The sequence below is a fragment of the Rousettus aegyptiacus genome, unplaced genomic scaffold (assembly GCF_014176215.1).
Source record: "Rousettus aegyptiacus isolate mRouAeg1 unplaced genomic scaffold, mRouAeg1.p scaffold_m13_p_2, whole genome shotgun sequence".
Taxonomy (NCBI): Eukaryota; Metazoa; Chordata; class Mammalia; order Chiroptera; family Pteropodidae; genus Rousettus; species Rousettus aegyptiacus.
The window spans coordinates 153,460,676-153,474,983 of record NW_023416295.1 but is presented as its reverse complement, the minus strand read 5'-3'; the positions used below and the strand labels follow the sequence as shown (position 1 = coordinate 153,474,983).

General features: G+C 41.1%; 1 protein-coding gene across 5 annotated transcripts in view; it reads left to right on the top strand.

Annotated features, from left to right (window-relative positions):
* Window positions 1–14,308, top strand: part of ETV6 (ETS variant transcription factor 6) — a 210,097-nt gene that overhangs the window by 70,964 nt on the left and 124,825 nt on the right. The gene's annotated exons all lie outside the window — the stretch shown is intronic.

The window sequence follows — 14,308 nt, the reverse complement described above, 5'->3', positions numbered from 1 at the left end:
GAGAGTAAATACACAGTGAGTGGGTACCGGTCGAGTATAAGTATACCACACTCTGCCCTGACGACTCATACTAGGCCACCCTGCCCCCGAATATCGATGGAACCATCTGGAAAAAAGAGGTGTCGTTAGCAAAGAACCAGCTATTAAGGAACGAAACGCGTTCATCATTAGAGCAAGGTAGGCGCCTTCCCCAGCACACGCCCACGCTCGGTGATGCTGAAGAGTTAGTTGATCTGTAAGTCCAGGTGAAGCCGGCGCGGCCAGCTGGCCCACTGCACTGGCCGTCGTTGCAGACAGCGGGAAAACCTTCGCTTAGCAGACCACTTGGTGTCTCCTGTCGTCACTAACATGTGAATCAGAAGAAGCAAATGCAGGTTTTCCCTTTGGGCAGAGCATGGGTGTTAGTGTAACAGAAATTACCTTGAAACTTCCCTGTTTAAGTACCTACTGCATCCAGGTAGATGGATAGTCTGATCATGCCAGGACACGTGGTCCTGGCAGTGTCTGCTTCTCTTATTGCAGCATCTTTACAGGAACTGAGTCCTTTGGTTTTCATTTTCCCCCTGCTAAAAACATGATTTGCAAAGCCTCTTGAAAGTGACTTAAACTCTATAATAGATGGTAGTTTTACATGAGCCTTGTGTCTTTCACCAGAGTCCTCTATGTAGTCATGTGATATCTTGTGCCTACCGCGGATGTAACTACCAAGCCACCTCAAAAATGACTGTACTACGTGTGTATATTTGTATGTCCTTAAGATTTGCCACAACCCTGGCACGTGAACTTGTCACTGATAGTCGTTATACTTTTATGAGCCAGGCCCTATGCTAAGTTCTAGCGTATTATCTCCCTTGATTCTTACAACCTTTTCGGGCAGAGCCAGTGTTACCATCCCATTTTAATAGATGAAGAAACTGAGGCCTGGGGAGTTTAAGTAACTTGTACAAAGTCACACGGTTAAGTGCTAGAGCTAACAGTCAAAACAAGTCTCGTGCCTCCAAGCCAAAGCTCTTAACCAGCTCTCTGCACTGCTCCACAATCGATGTGGAACTGAATGAAGAAGTCTAAGGAAAGGAAACCATGGCCCCGAGATTCTAAATTTTTTTGGTCATAATATGAAACTTGTCTCTTTAAAATGTCACTGGAATGAAACTTGAAAGGCTCCATTCTTCATTTCCTTCGTAGTAAGGGTGGGCAAAATGTCTTGGTAATTTATGGCCTATATCCCAAAGGCCTCTTTCTTCCTCTCAATTCCATGTGTACCAGTGTTTATCTGCAGCTTAATCCACTCACTCCCTCTGTAGGCATTTATAGGTCTGCCTTCACCCCAATATCAGAGTGGGTGTCATGGATTTGTGATTAAATAAACCTTGCTTCTTGATGTGGGAGTGAGGGCAAGGGAGCTGGTCTTTGGAGTACTTCTCAGTGAGACGAGAGTTGTTGTGTCACCTAACGTGATTTCTAGAGTAGCATGGGGTAAGGCTAACAGAAAGTGTACCCGTACCAGCACTCAAATAGCCATGTAAGTCTTGTTTCCGTCAGCGCTTCAAAAGTAGTCACAAGACAAAACACTTACCTGAATTGTACACACCTTGCTTGGTGGTGTTGGAAGTAAGGACCTGGGTTTTGCTGTCCCTACGCTCTGGGTTCAGAGACTAGCTTGTCACTTATTAACCTTATGCAAGTTAATATAACATTGCTGAATCCCAATTTCTTAGTCTTTAAAATGGGGATTGAAATGTCATGCTTATTTGATAGCTGGGAAATTTAAATGATATACTATCTGTGCCTGTTTTACATAAGAGTTGACAATAAATAATACAATTTTATTTTCCTTTTCCGTTAAGTTTTTTTTTATGCCCTCTAGACTTTAAACTCCTTAAGGAAGAATTTTTTTTTCCTTTACGCATCTCCATATTCTCAGCTCCTAGCAATGTCAGGCAGGTATTTGTTGAAACAGAGAAAAATCTTTTTGAAAGGTCTCCAGATCATTCTTTCATTCACGCACCAATTTTTAGTTGTGTATCTACAGTGTACCAGGCACATGAGGGGAGTGCAGTCAACAATGCAAACACAGTGTGTGTCGCCACTTTTTAAAGTCTAGCTGGGAGAGAAACATTACATAGATAATTAATGAACAACTTTGTTCCTTGATGTGGGATTTAAATTTTGGAAATAGCCGAAATAATTTGGCATCAAGTCTGTGAGGAAGGTTTTTTGGTCACATACGAGAAATAGCAATAAACCATTATCTATAACTGGCTCAGAAAGTCCTAAAAGAGGTGTTTCTAAAGTACTTTTGAGGAATGATGGCATCTTTGGGATAAGTATAATATCCCATTAGAGAGCATCTATCTTGAAAGGCAGCAGAGTTGATGGGATAAGATCATAGTAAGTAAGGTAAGCCGGGTAACTTGGAACCACCTGGAATAAGGCCTGAAAATAAATGGATAATCGGGAGGCAAATATGTCTCCTGAAGAGAAATAGGAGATGAGGTGGTGCTGGCAGTCTGTAGCAAGATTTTTATGTAGACAGTTGGACTTAAAACTTTGTCAATAAGGCACTCGCTAGCCCTGGGAGAAAACACAGGACTAAAGATGAATTTGTGTTGGCATTGGAAAATGCTCTGAGATTGTCTAATGAGGCTCCTTCATTCACTCATTCGGTGACTACTTAAGGAGTGCCTACTGTGAGCCAACAGGCACCACTCAGTGTGCAAGGGATATGGTAGTGAACAAGACAGGGAAGGTCTCTTCTGTCGGAATTCTCTGCTAATGACAATCTTCCTTACCAGGTGAGTGGGAGGACTTAGGGCTCCATTTTGGTTTGGGGGTCTGAGACGCAGGTGAAGGTAAGGTAGGCCCCGGACTGTGGATGTGAACACAGGAAGATCAAAGTCCAAGCTTCAGCAAACCATTGACCTGGAAACAAGGAACTGCGAAGATGAGACCTAGATTCAAACTCAAGGGCAGGGTCTGCTGAGGAGGTCAGGTGAGCATGGACTTGGGAGACTTGGCATGGAGCTAGAGGAGAGGCAGGTGGGGAAGCTCTGAATGGGTACCTACTGCTGAGTCCATGGATGGGGAAGGAACTGCTTAAAGCAGTCAGGGTAATAGAGTTAAAAACCTATAATTAGCTATAAGAAATTTTCTAAACAGCTTTATTGAACTAGAAAGTGTTTCTGGACAGTGATTTGAAGTGAGTAGGATTGTTATTGAGGTCTTAGGATGTCCAGGGTCATGCGGAGGTTTTCATCTTATCAATATTTGTCCTATAATCTGGTGGTAACACACTCAAGGTTAGCTTCTGAAAATTAGGCATTTATTTTTGGGGTCTCCATGTTAGAACTGTTGTTGAAACCATTGGTAAGGCTTGACTGACAATGCTGTAGCATGCCTTCACAGCTTTCTAAAGATGTGAAGAGAATTACTATCCACTCTTGCAGTTTCAATGCCTAAATGAATTTCAGAGGATAAAGCCATATTTGTGTCACAATTCTTTCACTGTTTTAGAACTGTATTTTGCTTAAAAGAAGAGAGAAAATACTAATAATGTCAAAATGCTTGGAAACTTGAAATTTTTGTCTTATAGGAAGAACTTGAGTTGAGTTCCACTGGTTTTTTGTTTGTTTGTTTTGTTTTTTGAGAATGTTTTTATCAAGGAATGAATTCGTCAGTCAATGAGATTTTTAAGTAAGCTATCTTTCCCCTTCAGGGATGCTTTAAACACAAACTTTATGAAAACAAAGAATTTAAAAAACATTATAGACAGAAAATAACTGGAGGAAGAGGACAGCATTGGGTTAAGACTGCTAGCTCCATCCAAGAGAAGTTAGGTTATTCATTCAAGATTTTTATAACCCTTCAACCTCAATTCTTACATCTGTCAAGTAGGTTTTGTGCTAGTTTTGTTGACATAATTCTATGGGTGTTAAGAGGATTTGGCAGCATTTAATTGAAGGCCTATAAACTGTCTTACAAGTGAAGAGCATTAGCAGGCTTTTTCCATCTACTAGTTTAGGGTTATAAGATTTTATTAAGAAGTCAGCTGCTTAGAGTTCAAGGCGTTTTTTGTTTTTTGTTTTTTGTTTTTCAAATTATGATCAGTTGATAGTTCATCGTACCAAAAACAGAGGCATAATCACTAGTATCAAGGTTACTTTGGGGAAAAAACTTGTCCCACTTGCCACTTCAGAATGGCACAAATGCAACCCTGCTGGCATCAAGGGGATCACCTAGGGATTACTGCACCTAGTGAAGAGGCTCTTCAGTTTTCATGTGGATTCATTCTTGAGCAGGAAGCAGGTCTGGGACTTGAGCACATGAAGACAGACAGAACTTTCTGGGTAAGAGAGGGGGAAGGGAGGGCAAGGCCAGAAGTAGAATGGCTTTTCTTTCCTTCTTGTTTCTTCTTCATTAACCTTGTCTTGCTCCTGCCGTACACTTCAAGTGCAGCCATTGCTGAGAATGCGGGCTCCAGGAGGATCTCCAGATGGTGAAGCTGAGCGGCCTTCCTGGGGTGGGTATAGGGGAACTCCAGAGGCAGTTGGGAGAGAAGAGGAACCACTGAAGGCACACCTGTCTGGGGCAGTTGTTCATATATAGGTTAGGTAGTCATCATTCAGGGACTTCCTGTATTATACCAATAATCTCCATTTTATGGTTAAAGGCAGAACAAGCAATTTATTCAGGAGGGAAGGACAATTAGCAAATTGGTTAATAAGGTTTCGAAAAACCTGTTGTGAAAGATAATCATTTAACATGTATTTTCTTGACATATTCTATTTATGTCTTGATTTAAGACTGATTCTCAGCCTCACCTCTCTGCATATTAGAATTGCACGGGAAGCTTTAAAAATTCTTGATGCCTGGCTGATTTATTTGGATGCTGAGATTCTTTTTTTCTTAAAGCTTCTCTAGATGAGTCCGGTGACGATTCAGAATTCCTGGTTTAAACTGTTAGCTGATCCTCAGATCCTGAAGTATGTGGAAATTCAAGCATATTTTTCACTACTGATCACTAATAGTTTTAATGAAGGCACACGATCTTACATAAAATAAACTATTAATTAGTCTTAACAACAGGGCTACAAGAATACAACACATTATTTCCAGCTGCTTAATATTCTGTTAATTGCTGTTATCATGCACACACACATATTTCATTCTCATTCCTGTCATTAAATTTTTAGAATGATACTGATGCCTGTGGCATTTTTCATGGTAATATTCTCCTCGTCAGCGGAACCCGTTTTCAGTGATCAATTGTCAAAAACGAAGCTTTCAGATCTTTTGAACTGTGACTGCAGTGAGGGGAAAGATGCCCTTCTGAGTTCCTATAAGGAGTCTTGTATCTAAGAATCTGGAAATTTCTGTGATTTTTTTTGACAAGTAGTGGTAGAAATTACTTGCCAAGATGATTGCAGACACTCTTCATCGGTGTTCAATGTTGTTTATATGTTACTTTTTAGAGTTCTAGAGGTTGGAGGAGAAAAAGATAAATTTAGCCCTAATTACTCAGTCATATATTTAGGTCATTGTCATCTTAAGTCTTCATTTCCATTAAGTTAATTTCCCGTTTACAACATAAAGACAAGTTTAATTATTAAAACAGCCATAAAAAGTAATACTTTATTTGTGACCTCAAATTCCTCATAACAATGTCTTGCATTTACAGAGAGCTTTTGTTTCAAGAAACTCATAATATTTTATAAGCTTCATATCATTTATCTTTGAAATGTTACGTGACAGTAAAGGTCAGGTGTCGTTATGCCAGTTTCGCAGACGGCAACGCTGAGGAGATGCCGCCCTATTTCTCTTACATTGTTATCAAGCGTGGTGTTCTTAACATGGTTTTATTGAAAATTATTTTGGTAGCAAACGTTTTCCAGAGATATAAATCTTTTCCAGATCTAATTTGCACTTGTTACTCTAGGTATAGTTTACAAGGCTTTTTAAATTTATATTTATTTCTCAGCCTGAGGCAACGGAAGACTTATCTGATATAGGTAGGGCAAGGAAATTTGTTCGCTTCGTGGTGGTAGTGGTTGTAACCCAGCTTTCTTCCTTACTCGTTGAAGCATATGGGAGTGGGGAGTGTCTCCTGGTTCATTGGAAATAGGCTGCATGCAGTCAGGACCTTGTAGGACATCATGCAATCAGCTCCTTTGGGGCTGCCATTTAAGAGACTTTATTCAGCTTTATTCAGCATTTCTATGGATTACCCTCACTTGAACTAGAATGTAAATCTTGCTCTGGTATCAAGTCTTTAAAACCTTATTAGGCTTTGTGGTCTAAGCTGTAGACAACTCTTAAAGATAAATCAGAGGGCAAAAAATCTTTTTCGTTTTTGAGGAGGTCTGAGTTGCCTCACTCTGGTCTTTGCTCCTCTTTATCTCTCTTCCTTTTACAAGACTTCCAGATACAACTATTCAAGAAAGAGATCACAAGGAGCAAAGCCCAGAGCGATGTTACAGAAGAAAGTTGCTTGGGGAGGGGAGAAAGGGTTTATGAGGTAGGAGAAGGGAGGGTGGCAAGGGAGGGAGGAATTAATGGTTAATACAAAGCCTTGAAGCAACCCTTTGGGCTCCTTATGCCTCTGGGCTCTGCAGAAGCCTGACCCTCATCCTATCTGCTATCCAGGTTTTAAGGTCCCATGATGCCCTGGGGAGCTCCCACCCCAGAGGCAGTGAAACTGCTGTAGGAGAGCAGTCACATGGCAGGTAGAATATGCCTGGAAGGTATCTCTCCTTTGGTGGGAGAAATTGAGAAGCCTCTCTGATGGCGTCCTTGATACAACTAAGTAGCAACTCTCTCAGTTCATTACTCGTTAGCCCCAGGCAGGGACACTGCAGACTGGCTAATTTTAATAGCCAAACCGTTAAGGGAGATAGCATTAATGAAGGAAAAAGCAGCTAATAAAGAGCTGAACTTGGCACTTTGTTGAGCCCAGGATATAAGCTGCTGTTAATTTAAGTACCTGTTTCTTCTGTTACTAGAATTAGTTAGGAAGAAAGGATTTAGTTGATTCTCTTTCAAAAGGTTGATCAAAAGTTTAGGGGCATTTCTGGATAAATCCAGCAGCAAGACTTCATTTTTTCCCAGAAGTAATGCCTGCTGGTTCCATATAACCAGCTTTCTTATACTGAAGTAACCACTCTCAGTAGGACATGTACTTTCCTGGGATTTTCAGGAGTGGTGATGTGTGTTGCTGAGTTTACCTAATCTCCACTTTGAGCGAAATCAATCATCTACATCATGGTCGGGATTCATGTAAGCTGGGATGTGGAGGGGCGTGCTTTTAACTGTCCGACCCAGGTCTGAAGCCTGTGACCTTGTTTGCATCAGCACTGGGTTCCAGCCAAATAGGCTGAGCACCCTTCAAGCAAAAAACATCCCTGGAAGCCACAACCTGACCTGAAAAGGAGTCACAGCTTAAGATTCTATGCTTGCTGTTCATGTCAGAAATATTTAAGAAATTCAGAAAAAAATCTGCATCTTAAGATTGGAAAGGATTTTAATTAAACTATAAAAATTAGAACAATAAGGAAATCTATTTGAGGTTTTTTGTGGGGGGGGAGATTGTTTGTTTTTTGTTTGTTTTTTGCTTTGGGGGCTTGTCTTTAAGGGAGTTGCTCTTAGTTCTAGACACCAGTGCTTTTTCTAAGTAGTAGGATTCCCTAAGATCCTGGGAGGGAACTCAGGGGGCTATAGAAAAGGAGACTGTGGTGTTCATGTCTTATTTGGATCTGTTCCACCCACACTGTAGTTAATAGCCTTTGACCTGCCAGGAAATGTAAGATCATATAGAAGCAGCATTTTAGAGTTATAAGGCACCTTCAAGTTCCACCTGAGCTTCTTCTTGGGGCAGGAACCCCTCTTAGAGTCACCTAGTCTCAGCTTAAAATCGGCTTTCAGGGGAACAATAAGCCACACATATATTTCTAGTGCATACGTCTATGTTGCTGGCCCTGCCCTCTGAGAGGTAACAGGTCAGCATTAACCCTTCCTTACACTGGTCCTTCACATGAGGATCCTTTAAAGCTTTCTTTCCCCACAGGCCACATATGTCCTTCGATCCTCTATCCATTCGTCATTTGAGAGAATGGGAGTCTGCATCTTCAGGCCATTGGAGAAGCCTTGTTGGATTGTGGCCACCGTGATTTCTGGAGGCCAACTCAGCTCCTTCTCAGTAGAGCAATCTGCACACCGCAGGCTCCGAATAAATGTTGACAGGGTCTTTCTTCCTCACTGCTCCTGTTCATCTCTCCTGTATATTTAGATTTGCTGCTCTTGTGTAAAGGAAAAGGAGTTGAGTAAGGGAATTGTATTTTGTTGTTTAAGGAAATGTTAGAGACAAAAGTAATGTATTTTTACTCAAAAATTACCTAAGATGAGATTTCTATAAGGTGAAGTCATCATATGCACTAGCAATCTATAAATGCCCTATTGGCCCTGCTGATCGTGTCCACAGGTAATACACATCCCTGGATGAATGCCAATGGCTGTGCCTGTTCAGAGGTCGTGCCTGGAGGAATTCTTTTATACATCGTATTTATCTGGTCCCTTTCCTTCAGCTAAATGCATCAACCCCCTCCATCTGTGCTCCTCATAGGATAAGACACAGGATTAAGAAAGTCAGCAGCCTGGCTTAGGCAGCTCTGTTGACTGACCCAGAGGAACTGCACTCAAATTCTGTGAGAAGCGAGGACACAAAGCAATGAAATATCCCAACGCTGCAATAATCCTTTCGAGCTTGAACTTATCTCTCGGGATATTCCCCAGAAGTTGTGAAGCCATTGTGGACTGGCCAGTGCTACTTAAAATGTAATTTCTTATTTCTCTTCTTTATGTCAACTATGCCATTTCCCAAGCTGATGACTTGAAAAGATTGCTGAACCCCTGTGATCTTCAGATCAGGTTCCTCATGTGGAATGGAGATAATGATGCCTTCCTTACAGGGTTATTGTGAGTCTGAAATAAAGTCTTCTTGGGAGGTACATTCCAAGGGCTCTCTTCATGCTAGCTCCCCTTCCTACAGTGACTATATTTCCCAACTAAGATTGGAACGTATGCTCTGAGGGGTATCACCGTTATGCGTGTGCACCCATATGTATTTCTGGGGAAAATGACCCAGAATTTTTTATATTGGTGCCATCTTGGAAATTTTGGGACTTATGGTAGCAGAATTCATAATGTCTTTTAGAGGCCTTGGCTCCTAGTAGATGCTTGATGAATCCTAAAATATTTCATCATAGGGAGGAAAGAACCTGAATGACCTTCTACAGCAATGCTTGATTGAAGGGTCTATTGCTTACGCTTCTTTTTAGTCACCTTACTGTGCATAGATAGCATAGTTCTGGGTAAAGGGAAGGATAAGATACTGTGACCTAATTTTATCTGTTTGATGTACACAATACATTGTCTTCTGACTTTAGGATGTAATAGGCTAGAAGGTAAGGAAAAGGACTATTTCAGTTCTAAATATGCATGAATCTGCATATTTTAGGTCTTAAACACTTCTTCGATGTCCATAGCAAAAGCACTCCTCAGACCGGTGAAGCTGAGCTCCTAGAAGATCCCCGACATCAGTGTGAGTGGGGTTTGTTGCACCACGGCCCCCTACCCCCCACAGCTGAACGGGCATCTAGGTGACCAAGGGAGGAAGCTCCAGAGACCAGGAGTATAATTCCTGCCCTCCCTAATTTTCACAGGGTACTCCCATTGATTTTTTATCCTGAAATTATTTCAAGCATGTTTAAAGCAAAAGACCAATTCGGTTGCAAAACTCTAATGATTCAGTACCCAGAGGGCTGTTTCTCTCAGGAGAGGAGCTGGATAGTAAGCGGAGAGCTGACCTAGGCCACGAGTGTGGACATCTTCTGGAGCCTCGAAGGGACGGAAAGATAGCATCGCAACTTCAATGCTGTGATTTGATGGATTTGGTTTTCTACTTCAAAATTCATAGTTGAACACCCACATCCTAAGGTGTGTGTATTCCACATCCCAAGGGATACCGTTTTTTCTGGGAGTGTGCCAAAAACGTCATGGTCTGCGGCTTCGTGTATAATGTATATTTTAAAAGGAAGACCAACATTTGCATTTTTTCTCAAGTTCTTTAAGTTGATCTCGCTGTATTTGGGGGTAAACAAAATATTCAGTGTAGTTGTTCAAGTAAAGGAATTGACATTCAAGAGTGTGTTAGTTTAGGTTCCTGTGTATGTCTCTTTGTATTCCCACCCAGATCACCATGCCAAAAACCTAGAAAACCGTGCCTCTCAAATTTCAATCTTGTTCATTTTTCTGGTGATATGTCATTTTCTCTTGTTAATGAAAGCTTGTTTAAAGAAAGCCAGTCACCACCTTGAATCATTTTGCAGCCAGAAGAATGTACTTAAATAATTGTGTATTTGAGACTTACGTTTAGCAAATCTCAATAAATGCCTTCCCATAGGAGAGATTTCTTCTGTTCAAGCTACAGAAAACAACTACAGCACAATCATCCGCTTTCCTAAAAACCTGCAGGTAGAAAAGAGTCCTTCCCTCAAAATATTGAATATTATTCATGTGTCCACTATGCCTGCTCTTTTCATTTTGTCTGGGTTGCTGATTTTCAGTGCAAAATGCTGCAGGATGCGAAGGGTACCTGTGGCATTTTTTACCAGAGTTCACCAGGAAATGACCGTGGTCATCATTCACTGCTCTGTTTCTGTGACACTCTTCCACCTCAGGACTATACATAGGCTTCAGCAACCATCATCGGGGCAATCTGGGCATTTATATTGGAAATGGGGACTACTTTTGGAAAAAGACCCGAAAATAAGGACAACTCAGCTCTATAGTAAGGAATTTTTGAATTTACCTGCACACCATCTTTTTACAAGTAAACCAAACTCTATTTCTGTTTTTCGCAATTCCAGAAATGCTTTCTCTTTCTTTCCAGAAAGTTAATGTTTCATTAGCAATAGGCTCTAAGTTTCTCAACTTTTCAGCCTTTTCAAATGGTGTAAAAAAACAAGTGCATAAATGCATTAGGGGGATCCCCATGATTTATAGATGCTCTATATTTTTTGAATAGGAAGGACATCTTTTAGTAATAATATTATTCATTTTTTGACTCTTCTGTAACATGCAACCAGGGGTGGGAGGTGGGGAGAAATGCCATTTTTCTACTTAGCCCAAAATGTATAAGCTTGATTCATATGATAGTCACAGGTTCCTAAGCACTTGGTTTAAAAATGAGCAGCATTAGATGGGTACCCTTCATTGGTCCTTCGTGGTTGGGGGCAGAAATGAGGAGGGGGAGCTGAACACATCCTGGTTTCGGTAGTTGTACTCGCAGCCACACCACTCACTCGATATTCCACTTAAATTTTTTTTTTTTGAAAAGTTTCTATAATGGTTAGTAAAATTTACATTTCATCCCTTGCCTAAAACTATTTTTAGCCTTACTTTCTCAGTTCAGAGCTTCCTACTGCTCTTCCCACCCACCCTCCAACCCTCTTTTCATAGGTATTGCAATTGGCCTCAGAAATGACAGTGCTTCTCTTTTGATCTTCTGGTTGGTTTGCTAGGTTGTGTCTGCCAATTTGAGAGCAGAGCAGCCTGTTTCATTTTTTTAGCGTCTAAACAGTAATGTTCCCACATCACCGCATTTTTAGTCACATCATTGACCTCCGCCGGCAGTTTATCCCTCTACAACACTCGAATGCATTAATATCACTGTCTGTAGCATTTTAATTTAATTAAGGTAGCGGTTATAATCCTCTTGGGAAAATTGTTATCCCCTCTCTAATGGTAAAATGAAACACCTTTAGTTTTCATCTGACTGTTTGTTTCAGAGGTGAATGAGCTCTAAGCGGGTCCTCCCCTTCTCTCTGGTGGGGTTGGAGCAGAGAAGCAGTCGTGAGAAGAAAGAGGTTTCCTTTATTTGGGAAATGGGGTATTTGTCTCCTTAAACCTCTCTGTCTAGATGTCTCCATCTGAGATGGTGGGCTTTGTTTCATTTTTCTAATTGCTGATAATCTGCTGAATGTGCCACTGTGGATGTTAAGTGCATGGTTATAGAAATAGATTGAAAAATGCGGACCGTGTGAGTCACCCTAGAGAATAATAAAAAGACAAAAGGAGATGAGTCTGTGGTGTGGGGTTCCCAGGTGTGTGTTTTGTTCTCCTCGGAAAGGAGCCCAGGCACTGAGCTACATCCTCCCTGGGGTTCTGAGTGCGCTGCTGGCCGCTGGGCCGAGGGTCACGATAGTGAGTAATGGCTGCTAGCAAACGCTGGAGGCCCTAGAAGTACATTTTACTTTTACTTTTCCCCCTCTTGATCAAGGTACCCTCTCTTCTGTTACTGATAAGTCTCTTCATTGACCCTTTTCAAAAGAGCTTCCCATCCCAAGCTTACGGTGTCCCAGTCTCGCTGAGTGGAAGCCGTCATCGAGAATGAGAGCAGGTCAGCGTCCACACTCACTCAGCCTCTGGCCTTCTTTTCATAAGTTTCCTCATCAGATCGATAGCACAGTTGTCTCCAGCTAGAATTGTTTCCATATGGGGTGGGAGGTGGCATCAAATCCCCGGGCAAGCACTGAAGTGTGGCATTTCAGTGTAGTAGTAAGGACGGGGGACCATGAAGAAGCGCAGACACACCTGGGGCTACCTCTGGAGAAAATACAGTGAAATGAAGGTACAGCACGATGGTAACTTAGCAAGTCAGAGTATACACATTCTAAAGGTAGTACTTAGCTTGTCTTTTATAAGTAAGCTGGACGCAGATTTTTCCCCAGATAAAATAACATCTACTTTGAGGGCTGGGTTTCTGCCAGCTTGTCCTCAATGGAGTCGGCGAGGGGTAAGAAAGCCGGGATAAGGTGGCCTGTCACTCATGTGGAATAATTACAGGATCTTGGGAGTTTCTCCATGCTTTAAAGAGAAAGTCATCATCATATTACAAAATGCCATCTTCTTTTTTTTTCCCTCGCACTCATGCTATGCCATTTGAAAACTGGCTGCACAATGTTTTCTTCATCAACAGTTTCACTTCTGCAAAAAACCCTAACAAAACAGAAAGCTATTTCGGGGAATGAAGTTAACTGTAGATAAGTTATCTAGATATATATATTGGGGACTGGGGGCTTATTCAAGGGTTGAAGCTTATGGAGAATTTGTTACACTAGAAAAACAGACTATTTATAAAATGCTCTAAAAGCCTATTTCACTTCCAAAAAAAACCCCTAAACAGATTTTGTAAGCTTCCCATATGTGTGTTTGTCTTTACCTCTTTCACCCCCAAACCCCAAACCAAACGCCAAAAATATAACTTGTCCTTATGTTAGAGTTGCTCAAAATATGTGTGATATTTGGTAAAATTCAAGAAAAGTGAAGTTGCAAGTTTCGCCTCTGGGTGACCTTTCTCAGGACATCTTGATTAATACAGAAATGAAATTTAGGATGTATGTGAATGCTCTTAATTTAAAAATTCACCAGGAAACTTTAGGATGCATATTTAAACAAATATTTCAAATGCCCTAATTCCTGGTTCAGGATGCCTCAGGGAAGGTATAGCGATTCCATTCGGAAATTATGAAAATATGAATATATTCATTTAAAATCAAAACTTCCTACCATAACCACCAAACTTTCCAGGCTGTGAGCAGAAGAAAACCTTTAATTTGGTTATAGGGCCGGGGGACTCCCCTGCTTCCCTTTGCACATTTGATGAAACATAAAACGTTAGAGAACTGTCTTTCCAAAACATAAACACCTCCTGCTCTTTATTTTACCCTGTGATTTTTCTTTTGCTCCTGATTTCTGTTTTCATAATGGCATCTTACTGATCTTTTTCCCCCAACCTATTTTTGGACCTTGTGTGTCCCACTTTACTTTGCCCAGTTAAACCACAGAAACTAACGGAAGTTATGTTCAGTATGTACGGACTGCAAGTCAAACTAGTGCTCATGTAGATGTCAGATGCAAATTGCACGCATCTGGCTGAACACGGTAGTTGGTTTCTTGCCATTATTTGCCATGTTTTAACTTCAAACAAATGATAGTCCTCCCCATCCCATCGAGTTGTTTTAATTGATCTAACAAACACAAGCCTGTTTGAATTTAAACAGTAGATCTGCTGAGGCCCCTTCCTGCTTTCCTTGTCAGTTGAATAAGTATCTTCAGTTAAACAGTACTTTTCTTAAATGCAGACGGTTCTTTGAATGAACTTTTAAATACGTCAGAAGGAGAGGAAATGTTGATTCTGAGATGGAGAATGGACAAGGAGATACTTATTGATGTTATAGATGATTCCTTACTATAA